A 14,879-nucleotide genomic window follows, 5' to 3' on the forward strand; every position below is an offset into this window, starting at 1 on the left:
AGGCAAGCAGTCTGAGGGACCTGCTTGAACAAAAAGTTTTCCCTGGATAGTTTCACTGCCAAAACTCCCATGGAATTGCCTACATGTCAGGATGATTAAGTACTCAAAGAGCAGGATCCAGAAATTTTGCTGATGTTGACATCAAAATGCATTGTTTTCTCCATTTCCTCCTGTCTTGGGAAGAAAAACTTTAATGATGTATTAATTGCTATTTATTATTATGCTTCCTATTATTTTACTTTTTATGCCTTGTGATTGTTTATCAGAACTATCAATAATCCTATGGATAAAATGTACTGGGAGAAAAGATCAGTACAAGTCTCATTGCAGATTGTTTAGACTGTAGTTTTATTTAGAAATTGAGGGTGCCACAGAGATCACTTGGATGATACAGCTCTGCAACCAGACAGGCAGCTATAACCTACTGCTGTGGCTCCACCTGCTGAAAGGTATGGCTTTGAGTTCTGATGGAATGGCACAGTGAGGCTTCTCCCATCCACTGACTGCTTCTTTTGCATCCCTGCATGGTAGGGCTGTGCCGTGTGTCTGTGTGCCACACACAGCATATGTGCATCTTGGGTACTCGACAGCAAGGATGCCAACCCCTGTTTCACAGGCAACATCTTATTTATTGTCATCAGTGTGCCTGTCACTCCTGTTCCATCACTGTGGGTACACCTGTGAGTCCAGGGGAGCTTGTTAGCATCCTCCACTTCTGCTTTTCTGACTATTGCCCAGGCCTGGCTCAGTCCTGCAGCATGTTGTCTGAGCTACAGTCCTGTATCAGTGTGGGACTCAGTTGTCACTTGCCTCTGGCCAGTTTAGTCTTCTTTATTTTTGTTACCACAATAGCGTTTTCCCTCTTTTTTTTTTCCGTCTAAGTTTTCTCCCTGAGTTCAAGATATCATGCAGGGAATAAAAAGAGAATCTCTTGCTTCAGGCGACATTATGCAGCCAATAAATTTGTGACTTTTCTATGGCTAATGTTCTGTAAAATCTAAGGTGAAAAGATTTGGAAATGAAGGAAATACTTCAAACTATTCCTCTTAAGGAAGCTTAACTTCTGAACCATTTGAATTGCTTAAGCATCAGACAGCTTTTCTTTCATATGCATTGTTCACACAACAGTGCAAATACCCATCTATCTACCTCGACATAACCACCACCACTACCTTAGAACACCATCACCTTCTTTTAAGCCATAAGCACTGCCATGTCAGTAATGAAGTAGTCCAGGTTTTGTTTTCCTTTACAACTTTTCCTCACAATTCTGAGTGTTTGAAACATACCTACATCACAACCTCTATTGAAGTATATAACAAAGTATGACAAGGAGTAGAAGGAAAACTATTTTATTTCCATTTTTATTAGTACAGATTATTGCTTAGAAACCTGTAAGTACATTAATGCTGAGTAATGTCCCTAACACATGAAAATATTTTCAAAAGGGGCTGGAATGACAGTTACACATTTTAGAAAATTTTTAATGCTCAGTTTTATGAAAACTATATTGATCTCTTCCTCTTCCATGCAAATATATCTTTTTATAGCTTTATTTTTGTAAGAAATTATATAAGATATATAGAAAGTCAAAATATTTCAAAATTATATTAAACAATTATTTGAAGGCTAAATACACAAAAACTGCTCATGGAATTTGTATGTAAAAAAAGAAACCTTGTACAACATATTTGACATATTTTTGAGATGTTCACATTGATTTCTAAAATTTAGGGAGGGAACTGTATTTCAAAGTCAATGCTCCATCTACAATTATAGGCTAAAACAGCAGAAAAGGAGTGAGATCCCTGTATGAGTCTGCTGAATCCAGGCAGAATGGGTTTTTCCTTCAGTCATGGTAAAGAAAATTAAAATCAAGCATGAAAATATTCAAGGACTGACTGTCCTCTCCACAGAAGTGAATCTGGTGGTATTTCAAGTTCTAATACACAAAATTTCAGTGTATAATTCTAACTTAATTTGGGATAATTGACATCCACACCCAGAGATCTCTAAATAAGCAGTTTGGAGAGCATTCTTCTTTTAAGCATTTCAAAAGTTTTCCATAAGAAGTATACAAACTAAGTCAATGAATGTTTGATATTTTGCCAAAGTGTTGGTGAAATATGTCTGCTTAAAGAGCAACCAGGCAAAGGGAAAATAATGTTTCTCCTCAGACTCCCAACAGAGGCTAAAAACTCAATTTTCCCCATTATAGTACTAAAGCTGAAGGTCTCTGACCCTTGACTCCTGCAGTCTGGGGAGAGTGGCTGCAGAGAATATCTCTGTGTCTGAGAACAAATGGATAATGTCCACCACAAAAAACATTAGCCAAGCATCTGGGAATACCTGTGTATTCCACACAGCAGAGCTTGGGGTAACAGTGAACTGGCTGACAGAGGCAGGGGTGCAGTACTACAACCTGCAGCTCTGTAAGAAGTGGTTGTACAAAGGTGACTCTGCCTGCTTAGACTGAGTGATTACCAACAGCAAGTCTGCATGTGTCAGCAGTTATCATCACCTCCCTGTACTTGGAATATCAAATAACCACAGTACTGCAGACATAGCTGAGGGCAACCAAATGCTTCCTCTTTCTTGACAATTGCTGTAGCAAACAAAATGTAAGTGATGATATCCCAATCCATGAAATGTGGTTGGTAAAAAAACTCAGTGGCAGTGAGAAAAAAGCCCCATAAGATATGCAGGTAGAGGTAGCCTGGGAGTCCCTTGAGAGAAGAATTAGAGAGAAGAATTAGAGAGAGGAAGCAAAGGTGAAGGTGATGATAGCCCAGAAAAATGTGCAGGGATGTAAAATAACAGATGATTAAAAAAAGGAAGCAAAGAAAAGAATCAGAATGAACGACATAATGTAAAAGTTCCTATTTATCTCTTTGACCTGAGGACAAATGAAGAACTTGAAATGCTGCCAAGGCTACCTTTGTTTACACATAAACACCAATAAGAATTTAGTCGCCTTGCCCTCTTTCCCGCTTCCTTCTTCCTATATCTACTGGAAAGAAGAAGTTACTAATTAGTAGACTAGAAAGAAGCGAGGAAAATTTGTCCATTTCTGTGGTTTTCCTTGCCTTCATAAAATTTGCCATTAGTACGTTTAATTTTGAAAAGTAATTTAAAGTGAATGTACTAGTGGTAAATTTCATGGAGGGAAGGGAAACCGCAGAACTGGACAAAATGTGCTTCTTGGCAATCCAAAAGCAAAACACATTCAAAAAAGTTCAAATTACATGGCTCACTGCAAAGAAAGCATCACCAGCACCAACATCACCAGCAGTGGTGCAGAATGAGGAGATTGAGGGAAAGAAAGTTTGGAGACTCTTCAGAGGAGAAAAAGAAGCAAGAATTGCAGAAAGAAGTGATATTTTAAAGTAGCTGCAACCCCAGCTATAGACAGTAAGCTTTAGGAACAACTTGCTCTCTTTTTTGTGTCTATGCCAGCTATTATAAGAAAAGGTATTTCATCCCCCTACAAACCTTGTCTTTCTTGAAGTTACATAGGACAGCTTACTTTGCTGCCCAGGTGGGAGGTTTCACTCTCTTTCCACCCCCCTCTTCAGCTCTGACATTCTTTTAACCCTTTCCTGCCTTGACTCAACTCAATAACCTGGCAGAAAACTAAACACAAAAAACCTTTGTTGTTTAAATTGGTTTTTTGAACAATCAGGTAACTACAGCACGTGGAGCAAAAGTGAGGGCATATATCCTAAAGGTAAAGGTAGTTGGAAAGGTAGAAGCAACAGGATTTTCTGGTTTTTGAAGCAGCTATACTATGTAGCTTTGTTTTTATATCCTTAGACCAAAACAACTACAATAAAAGTAGTTCCCTAATAAACTTAACATAGGTATACTGCAGTTCAAAAAACCCTAAACCCTCACATGAAATTTGTTAAGTGACTCCTGTGGGACATATGTTTTGGATTAAGGGCTTTCCTGAGTAAATGTAAGAAAAAACATTTTCAAATATTTGGCACAGAATGGAAGTTGCAGTAATTTGCATGAAAGAGGAAAGATGAAGGGACTAGCATAAGCCTTGAAGAAGAGACTTGTGCTTGAGGCCTTCAAGCTTTTTGAAAACAGGTGAGGAACAGTGCAATTAGATTCAGTATAAGAAGAAGCAATCAAACTAAGAAGAAAAATCAACAGAGAGCAAGACTTGTACGTTTCCATAGTAGCAGTTTAAACAGAGGCATAATTTAAAATCATAGTTTTTCAGCTGGCCTCCATAGCAAAATATCTTGGTAGGGGTGGTTTCAGCAGAGATGAAACAACAGAGCAAATAGTTCAGAAACATCAAGGACAAGTAACACACAAATTCATACATTAGAAAGGAATTGGACATGACAATAAGATGAAAAGCAGTAACGAGAAATTTGTCTCTCCAGGAATTTAGGAGAATGGAAAATTATGATGGGCTGTGATCACAGACACCATAAGCAACAGTTCACCATTTCCATCATCATCATCATCATCATCTTTAGATTAGGTGACCACAAGAATCATCTCACTGATACAACTGATCAAAACATGCATTGCCACAAACACAAGTCAAGGCTGAAAAGCAAGCAGCTTGAGAAAAACACGAGAATGTTTCTTTCAGTAGCACTGAAGCGCAATCTCTTTATTAGCTATGCTGAAAATGTGGTGATGCCAAACCAAAATTCTGGTTGGATTAATAGTCTAAACTGGCATTTACTGCCCCCACTGCCAGAAGAGGTAGTTTTATGCCTTATCTCCATGCTGATCCACCACCCAGCACAAACTTTTCATGTGGTGATGCAGAGAATTGGGTCATGTTACTGATATAGGTAAAAATTCTGGGAAGAAGGTAGTCAAAGGAAATAACTGTTTAACCCAGCACTGCTTTTGAGGGAAAACGTATCTTGGGCCATGGTTTGATTTAGTTAATCCATCTTTACAACTCCTGGTGCCAGATCAAAAATGATAAACTTCTATGATGAAAAGCACTTATCCAATGCAAATTAACAGTACAACTTGAATTTGTTTAAAACAGAGCCCAAAATGAAAAAATTACCTGTACACTGGTGAATTTCATGCTACTTAGACCTCTCTTCTCTTACAGTTAGTATAACTGCAGCATAAAAGCATAAAAGCAAAAAAGCATTGTCAACTTTGCATTTTGTGTCTGACCTAATTTAGTTTGAGTGTAACAGTGGCCTCACATCTCACCCAGATCAGGTTGGTCCTGTTGAGTGACTCAGTGACACACAAACATCATATTAAAGCTCAGGGACCAGTGTCTTCTTTGCTCTTTGGGCAACAATTTCAGTACTTAGAACACGTTTCATCTTCACTTGTAAGAGGACACAGAGTCTAGGAGTAAAGGGTGATTGTGAAGTTTTTATTGTAATCTTGTTTCTTTTGTTCCAATCCACAATTCCAGTGGTTTGCCAGAATCATTTGTTAGGTTACACTTAAAACTGAGTTACAGTCTGAGTGTTCAGCATTATTCAAGGACATCTTAGGTTAGAGATTTCGTAAGACTCATTTTGGCAGCTGTTACTGACAATATCTAAAATGACGTTTCTGTGTAATAGCAGGTAGTTTGCAGGGTGTCCTTTGCCAGTTCTCAAAGGATGGGGCACTGTGAGTTCTTGGTTAGTTATCAAACTTCCTTTGGGTTCTGCAAAACCTGTCTGAAAATTTTTAAAGTATGTCCTGCCAGTTCTTGTAATTTGATTGTTAGATAACAGTTATTTTATTATCCTCACACCTACCAGAGGCAAAGAACATACTGAGAATTTCAGCTGTCATTGGCACAAAAGTGTTTGTGCCTGGCTGTCCTGGCTGCAGAGTAATGTGAGAACATGACCTAATTACACTCCGGAAAGGAGTTTCAAGTGTGCCATGAAAACACACATTGCATGTAGGTGGGATTTTTTGTGTCTGGGGTTTTTTTCATAGTTGAGATAAATTATACTCAGCTTTTGGCTATCAAGTGGTAATAACTGTTTACCTCATCTTACAGGGCCAATTTGAGGAAAAATGTTTTTAAGTACTATTTACTTGGCGTTATGAATTTTGAAGCCATCGGCAGCTAGGCAGGGGATTATCTTTCCTCCATAAAGCAGGAATAGCAACAGCCCTCCTTCTAAGACTAAGGAACTGGAACAGGAGGGCAAGAGCCAAGTCATGGAAGCAGAAGAGAGGGAAACCAAAGCTTTATGGAGGAGGACAGGGCTCACGGAGTGTCACAGGCCCCACAGGGCTGCACAAAGCGAGAGCGCACAGGCTCTGCCCATGAGGGCACGGCCGCCACAAACGCTGCCCTGGCCCGGCGCCCCCGGCCGCGNNNNCGCGGCTGGTGCCCGCGCTGCTGCTGCTGCTGCTGGCGGTGCTGGGCGGCGGCGGAGCCGCGCTGCCTCCGGGCTGCAAGTACGACGGTCGTCCCAAGAGCACCGGCAAAGCGGCGGCCGGCGGCCCGGCGGAGGTGAAGGTAGTTTGTAGCAACCTGGAGCTCGCTCAGGTCCTGCCTGCCGAGGCGCTGCCCAACCGGACGGTCACCCTGTGAGTACCGTCCCCGCGTGGGGGTGGGCGGCCTCGGTGGGGGCGCAGGGGGAGTGGGAGCCCCGGTCTGAGATAAAATGGGGGGAGTGGGAGTGTAGATCCCCCTCTGCTCTGGAGAAAGCCCCGGGAGCGGATGTACTTTCCATGTTTTCCGGTAGTTTCCCGGGGTGGTCATTTTTGAACGGGGCGAAGTGTCCCGTAACTCGCCGATGGGGAGGCACCGTCCCGTCCCGTGGCTCTCGCCCCGCGGAACAGCATCCCCAGCTCTCCCTCCTTCATCCCTCGGCGGGCGGGCTGTTTTTGTGCGGAGGCAATTCCTGCTTATCCATTTGAATAACAAGTTTCAAACAGGATATGCAACTCAATCCAAAGTAAAAAATATGTTGCCACTTACTTTAGACATAAGTGTGCACGTGTAAAGAGAGGCTTTGCAAGTTGTTTTCCTTCCTGGGGCATGTCTCTGGCAAAGAAGGTCATGGAATGGTTTGCGTTGGAAGGGAGATCTCCAAATGAGTTGGTCTAATCCCTCTGGTTTGGGTAAGATCGCTCAACACTGGATCTCATCAGTGGGTGGTCCCAAAAGTGAAACCCTTGCCCTTTCTTTAGAGAGGCTTATTGTGCCTGTGCTGCCATGGGAAGACTCAAGTGCAACCAAGTAGTGTGCAAGAAAGGCTGAAAAGGAACTGCAATATGGGGTCTAGTTTAACATATTTATCTACTTATTTGGAAATCACAGATTTGAAAGATCTACCAATAACCTGACATTTAAAAAGTACAGAGTGTACTGTCATGAGAATAATAATCTGCTGCTTTTGTGAACACTGACAGCACTGAAACACCAAGGAACGGTGTTCTTCCAGAAGTCTCAGTGAGGTGTGAACCCAGCAGATGCATGGACCTGGACCTCTGAGAAAAGGGAAAGCAAAAAAATGGGAGCTAAATAAGGGTCAAGTGGTTGTTCTTACTTGAAAGTCTGCAAATGTTCAGACAATATTTCTAAATTACTTATGAGAAATTATTATAGAGGTTCCTACTTGAAGTTTCTGAAGTAGGAAACAAGGCAAAAAGTAGAAGTGACAATAGTTTGATCAGCAAATCTCTTTTAGTCTTTGTTAGCCTCAAATGCTTTGCAGCTGATTAGATGTTGTAAGTATGGTATTATCCATAACAATTTTGATATAAGTAGATGTTAGTATGGTTGATATGCTGAATTTCACTGTGGGGTTCTTTCAGTTCAAAAAACTTGAATCACAGCTATGATTGCTGTGAAAAACAAGCAGATACCAAATGCAGCAGCCTTGCTGTGAGTGGATCTTTGTTCATCATTGTAGTGACAGAAGAATTTGGAAGAATGGTTTATCTTTCATCTTGATTTTCATACTCCTTCAATATCTAGAGCATATCTTCATACACTAATTAGTAGCTTTCAATTAGCCAGCCTTTGAAGTTCATAACATCTTCTGAAACATGTTTCTGATTTGAACTTTTTAGTAGACATAGTAAGAAACAACGTCATTTTTTCATTGTTGTTTGTAGGAAATATCATAACTGTGTTGATATAATTTAATGAACATACACTACGAAATTTTGCTTAAATATAAAGCAAGTTTTCTAAAACCAATTACCTCCTTTTCCCAAACCTAGTTGTTATGTTCAGGTTCAGAATCTTGCATGTTTGTTGACTCTTGAGGCATGGATTTCCATTCTCTCAGAGGTTTTGTTTTGTCGTGTTTTTGTTTTTTAATTATTGTTACCAAATAATAACCCATGTTAACCTAGATTGAAAGTATTGGTGATGTGTGGGGTTTGTCACCAATGCCACTTCACTAACATGTTGATTAGTAGTGCCTGGATTAATTGTTACCTAATCTTTTGCCAAAAATGATGTTTTTTTCCCCAAGCTGATACTTAAAATCGCAGCACTTGGTGAACAGTTTTCTGATTAGAGTCAAACTGCCCTGAGTTATCTTGATTCTTGTGTGATTCATCTATTAAGATAAGTACTACTTCTATTAGATCTTTTTGGATTATGGGATCACTGCAGAGATATGTAGCTGAAAATAGATCACTTTTGTGTATATCAGCTGCATTTTAATTCAGTTAATTTTCTTTTGTGTATTTTGTACAGACCAGTTTTAAATACAGTGACCTATATAGCTTTATATAACTTCTTTTTTTTGAATGAGTTGGGAATTATGCAAATGAAGTGATTATATGCAGTTTGGAAATACTGATTTCTTCCTTATCACCGGTCAGGTTCTTAGATTTTCAGCAGATGGGGTATTGTGCCTTTAGCATTTACCGTTTCTTTTTTCCCAGTGAAATACTTCTGAGGACGGTAGTCTCTAGAAAGTGAGAAAATAAGTGAGAAATAGTGGAGATTAGGATAAGCAAGTAACATCTGAGGATGCTGGCCAGGTTCCTCCATTCTTGCACACCACTGTCATTAGTGGTTGATGATGATGCAGGTTGGGCAAGGTCAGTTAATTTGTGTTTGCCACAAAACATGCTATTGTCCCAGTAATTTAGGTCAGTATGAGGAGACTCTTCAGTTACAATTCAGAAAAAAAAAATTCTAATTTGATTTCAGCTGTGAGAGATAAAGTAAGTTTGTTTCATGACTGAAAGAAGAAGAAGAAAAGCAGACATGGTTGTTTCATGATTGAGGAAGAAAAGCAGACACGGGAAGAGGACTGTTAAAGAATGGAACTGTGTTTATGGGAGAGTAAATAATGTGTAGGATTTCTGGCAGTACTGTAAATTGGTTTTCCTTTACAATCCAGGTAGAACTAGCTGTTGCTTTATGGGGCACTTAGGTCAGATTTCAAGGTGAATTCAAGTTCATTTATAGCTAAGAGACTTTTTTCTTAGCATTATATAATAACAACTGATTTGGATGCAAATGAAGGGTGTATGTACATGAACACCAATACTAAACACCGTGTAGGTTAAGCAGACAGATGAGATGCTTTTTGGATTGAATATGCCAAAACAGGGTGAATGTAACTGTTTTGTCTGCCATGCTCTTTATTTCAGTAGATATTGAAGCCATTGCCATGTTGCACGTTTAAGTGAGGAATGCACAGTACTCTTGTAATAGAAGCCTGAGATACAATACATTTTGCTGTTGTGTTTCTAGGTGCAAATTCAAATGATGGTGGTGCATACTTGTTTGAACTTAGTGGCTATTAGCCCTTACTTTGTTTTTTGGAAGAGAATGTGTAAGTCCACTGAAGATGAGCCCATGAAATTTGTTATTTGTTGTGAATATTATTTACCTGTTATATATGTTATTAGAACAGGAATCTAAATAAACAAAGGAAAAGAATATATATTCAGTAAAGAGTTGCATTTCTGGATCAGGAGGCTTACTGCTCTGCAAACAACTTTGCTTAAGCACATATCCTCATAGGAGCATCAGTGTTTGCACTTAAAGTGTTCGGATTTACAAGCCAGAGCATTTGCCTGGGTTAATGTTCAGAACTTTTCAAAGACAGGCTTAACTGGATTGATGTTAGGAAATATCTTAAAATGTTACAGTTGTCATCCAGCTCCTGAATAAAATCACATTAAACTACATCCATTAAGAGGCTCATATGCATACTTACTTGGACGTCCAAATATCTGTGCAATTTTTCTATTTATGACACAAATTTAAATTTCAAAAGTTTCAAAGCAAAATGTCACTGCTATTGCAAGAAGCCATTTGTATTGCAATGTGTGATTACATTGTGTCTGAGTCATGTAATGTAAATGTCCTCTGTGGAAGTTTGTCTCTTTGAAGTACATTTCTATTTACTAACTTGATCGTACTCTTGATAGATATTGATTTGAGTTTGAGGTTTTTTTGTTTAGTTGGGGTGTGGGGTTTTTTTGGGATTTTTTTGTTGTTGTTGGAATACTCAATTTTAGACTGCTGAAGTGCTCAGTACTAATAATTTGGGCAGTGATAACATTTTTGAAAGTACAAGGTATTAATAAACCCCATTAAAACTTAAAAATTTTCTTTAACCAGTGGATACACAGGCTGTTCAAAATGCATCTTACTAATGAACACAAAGCAGTATAGAGACAGTACTTGAGAACTGGAGCCACAATGTACTAATTCACAAGTACATGTACATGCCTCTTTATCAGTGACATCTGACTCCTAAAAATCCTTGGAGTGTAATTTACTGATAGGCTCGTGTTCTACACTGCTATCAGGTTTTGTGTGTCTTTTACCTTGTTGAGAAGATGACCAGTTTTGTCCTTTTCTGTATGTACTTTTCCAACATGGACTTGTTGCTGTGAGCTTGTTGTAGGATATTGTGTATGTGTAGTATTCTTTTATTATGTACACTTCTGTATATATTTGAGTATTGCAAGAAAATTCTGATGTCACAATACGAACAGTGGTTTCTTCTAAATTGCAAATTTAGTTCTATCTGAAAAATTATTCAGCTTTGGAAGACATTATGTTGCATGGTTTATATGTGTCCACTGGGATACTCTGTCAAGATTAAATAGTGTTTTCCTATTTCATGAAGTGCTGCAGTAATGACTTTAACACACATGGTTGTTTTATAACTGGCAATAGTCTTCATGCAATCTTGTATTCAATTATTATATTGATTCATGATTCATATTTCTTTTTCATAAAAAATACTCTTCTGTGTAAAAATTAAGTTCTTTTATGTGCCTTTCTCAATGAGATTATTTTACTTTTGATTTAATACATGAGATAATTAGAAATATGGCTTCTGTACCACAGATACAACTGTGACAGTTGTTACAAGCCTGGGTCTCAGGTTTTGCATCAGAGCTATGCATTTGTTCCTGTTGAGTTGAAAATAAGGGAAAAGGACAGAGCTAAGTTCTGCATAACTCTGGAGAGCAAATTGAAGTTTTTTTAGTGGAACTTTATTTTTTAATTCTCAGAGCTACCATATTAATGTAAAATTGCCCAATACCTTTGTTCTTAAGTAGATGCCTGTTTAAGGAATGCTCTTCATGTATTCATTAGCCCTTCAATTAGCCCCAAAGTGACTATTAAATGTTGAATGTGTTATGCTGTTTCTAGCCTCAAGAGGAAAAATTTGAATTTTCACAAATTAATACTGTCTTATTTTGTTGTCTTTTTTTGATAGTAGTATTTCTGGGTTTGCTTCAGAACTGCAAAATACTGAAATTGTTGGTTTTTATTTAATGCCAACAGTAAAAGAATTGAACTAGAATTTGTGCTGCAGTGATGAAGAACGAATAACTTTTTATGCCTCTATGATTGCAGTTTGCTCATGTTTCAGAGGTTATTTTTGTAATTTAAAACAACTATGGAGCTGCAAGTTTAGATTTTTCAGAATTTAATGGTTCCCATATGTACTTTGCATGGGCCAGATATGTTGCAGGTTCATGGATTTGTCATTACTACCTTATATAGTTTATCTTCACCATTACGGTCTATAATTTTTGAATCTGTTAAGTTTAAATGCATTTTTTTGTACTTCTTTAATCCATGAAGATTAAAAACAGTAGAGCATTTCTTTTCATCAGTGATAATAAATGTCTAAGAATGTCAGTCACATAAAGTATGTTTTTGTGAGTTTTGCTTTCTGTAGTTAGATAAATAATGAATTTTAATTTTTTTTAAATTATGTAATCTATTAAATGTCTCTAGTCTTTACCTAGTAAACAGGTGAGAATTTCATTTTCCCCTTGAGAATTTCATTTTCCCCTAAAGATTCACTGTTTGGGTGTTTAGCAGTAAAAACTGCAATGCATTGTTGCTGTAGAGTGCTAGAGATCATATCCCGTACTAATGACTGTTCACTTGGATCGCCGTGTTGTGCCTGATCCCTGTGCACTGCCGCAGGGCACGTCCGGTGGTGGGGACAGCTCTGTCCCACACATCTGCAGGCTGCCCTGGGGCCAGGGCCCTGCAGTGCAGAGCTTTTGGGTCCCCAGGGAGCAGACTGCCTGCTTTGCTTGTGTGTGTGATCCAAGCTGGTCAGCCAGTTTTGGCTGGGATGCAGAGTTTTCACTTCTGGAGTAGGAACTTGACCTTTTTGGTAAGACAGACCAAAAGCTTTTTGGAGGGAGGGAAGACACCTCGACATAATGGGTGAAGACTGATTAAAGACGTTTGAGATAGGCAGCTTAATTGCACAGCTCATTCTGCACTGGACACTGTGTTCTAGGATTCATGCAGACTCCAGGTGGCTGAGGGCTGTGCTGTCTTTAGGTGTTTTGTTTGAAAGTACAGTCTGTGCCCTCTGCTACGTCACTTCAAACTAGGGAAAGAAGGTGCTTTGAGGTGGGGGAGGGAGGTTAGAGTCTAGAGTGAATAAATGCAGAAAGATTGGATTAAGAAGCGGAGGCTCTTGCCGGGAGTTGGGATGGAAGTGTGGGTTTCTCTGAATGGATATGTCAGTTATGGAGGTGGGAAACCAGAAAACTTAAGAACAAATGAAAGCAGAGCAAATAAGGGACTGAAGGCTGAGTAAACTGGCTTGATGTGAGATCAGCAACATTGTTAGAAATTCAGCAGCTACTCCCAAAATCTCTAGACATGTTTGACATCTCTATGCCAGTAAGAAAATATGGGTCATATAAGGAATGGTAGTGGTATAACACAGTCCAGGAAAGTTCTGGGGCTGTCCACATGATGTGCTGTTTCCACCTGAGCTGTTTCTGTCAGATATAAGAGCTGCTTATTAGCTTCTCATGTTGTTACAGAGTATGTTTACCTTGAAACTAAGTATCAAGGTAGAGTTTTTGCAATTTACGCTTCGGTTTCTAAAAGCGTCCTGTCAGACATTCCAGACAACTTACTCCAATACTCGGACTGTTGTTTTGGGGTAGCAGACCCTGGTGTTAACAGGAATTTTAAGCAATTCTCAGATTAATTTGTGTGCTGATTGGCTCATTGATGTTTCTATGGGTTGCAGTAACCTGATTTATGGCTGTGTGCTGCAGATCCCCTTCAACCTTCTCTCCTGCTTCTGACACAGGGATGATGAGATGCAAGGGCTGAGGAGAGAGCAACTCCCCCTCTGAGTGGGGAATGTTGCATCAGCATCCAGCTGTTGGTAAAACTGTAGCCTAAACTGGAGCTGGTGTGTTCATACCTTTGCCTCCCAGTCTGTTGCTATGTGGATGTTTGTGGGTTTTTTCCCTCCCTTCCCTGACTGCATTTGTCTGGCTCCATGCCTAGTCAGTTCAGGGAGCTAAGCTGTCCAAAAACTGTTTACTTCTGTAGGATTAGGATATAAATTTTTGTAAATGTATCTTTGTGTGCCAGTGGCTGACAGGAAGTGCTTGTTAGCATGTCTAGACAAAGCACTTTCATAGAGAGCAGGTACACCTGGTAGGAAATGTGAATACATGTGAGACTGGGTGTGACAGTCTATGATCTAATTAGTACTACTGTGATATGACAGAGAATTTATTAATTTATTGGCCGCTAAAGTTAGAAGTGGCTGGCAAGGCTTGTGGTGTCTTGTGTGAAGCAAGTTACTTTCTTGCATGTAGGTGTGGATTTTTTGGGGGTCAGGTAAACTTGCACGGAACTGTAAATCAGTGGTAATCCTAAAAAGTACACAGCTGGTGGCTAAGTGGGAAAATCAGGAGGGAGCAGAAATTAGTAAACCAAGACAGTTATTACAGAAAAAGTTGATCATGATATCTTAAAATAATGCAGGTGCTGCAGATCTAACCAGTGGGGAGAGAACTTGGAGGAAGCTTCCTAGAAAGAGGTGGTCACAAGGGTTAGAGTTCCAGTGCTTTGTATTTGCTTTAGAAATGGCAACACAGAGTTAGTGTTGGAAGCAATAGGGTGTAGCTGTGTCCTCTGAATTTTCCTCTTGGTAGGCTTTTCAACCTGGCATAAGTACAAGAAAAAAAGCAAAATTGGGTTGGTAATTTTGTAATTTCACAAGAATTCATTTTGAAATTAGTATGATTTTCAGTAATGCTGCTGCTCATTCTTGCATTCTGTTTTGCCCCTCTGTTCTGTCCTTTTCTAAGGTGATTTTTGTTTGGTACTTTTGCATAGAAAACTTGCTGTGTTGCTCAAGTGATTGGCACTGTATTTCACTAGAAATAATTTCTGTCCTTAAGAACAGTTTGTTTTTAATGGAAGACAATAAATAAAGCGTGTTGTTGCATACTGAATATCAAAAAAAATTTCTTTAATGGCACTGCATGGTGAGCATTGCTGCTTGAATGATCCGGGGATTATGTAGGAAAGATAAAGTTTCCTCATTAGATTATATAAATTCAGCACATTACCAGTTAAAAATGGAGCAGTATAAGTAGACACAGTTTTAATTCTGTGATTTCATTACTTGTGAGAGGTT

The 14,879-nt window shown here is 39.2% G+C and overlaps 1 protein-coding gene across 1 annotated transcript in view; it reads left to right on the plus strand.

Moving 5' to 3' along the window:
* Positions 1 to 6,338: 6,338 nt before the first annotated feature.
* The window catches only part of ADGRA3 (adhesion G protein-coupled receptor A3), a 53,937-nt gene continuing 45,396 nt past the window's right edge, over positions 6,339 to 14,879 (plus strand). Inside the window, exon 1 of the mRNA XM_039699002.1 lies at positions 6,339 to 6,543. The gene's annotated coding sequence lies outside the window, so the exon portion shown is untranslated. The remainder of the gene's footprint in view (positions 6,544 to 14,879) is intronic.

The sequence above is a fragment of the Passer montanus genome, unplaced genomic scaffold (assembly GCF_014805655.1).
Source record: "Passer montanus isolate IOZ18808 unplaced genomic scaffold, ASM1480565v1 scaffold13, whole genome shotgun sequence".
Classification (NCBI taxonomy): Eukaryota; Metazoa; Chordata; class Aves; order Passeriformes; family Passeridae; genus Passer; species Passer montanus.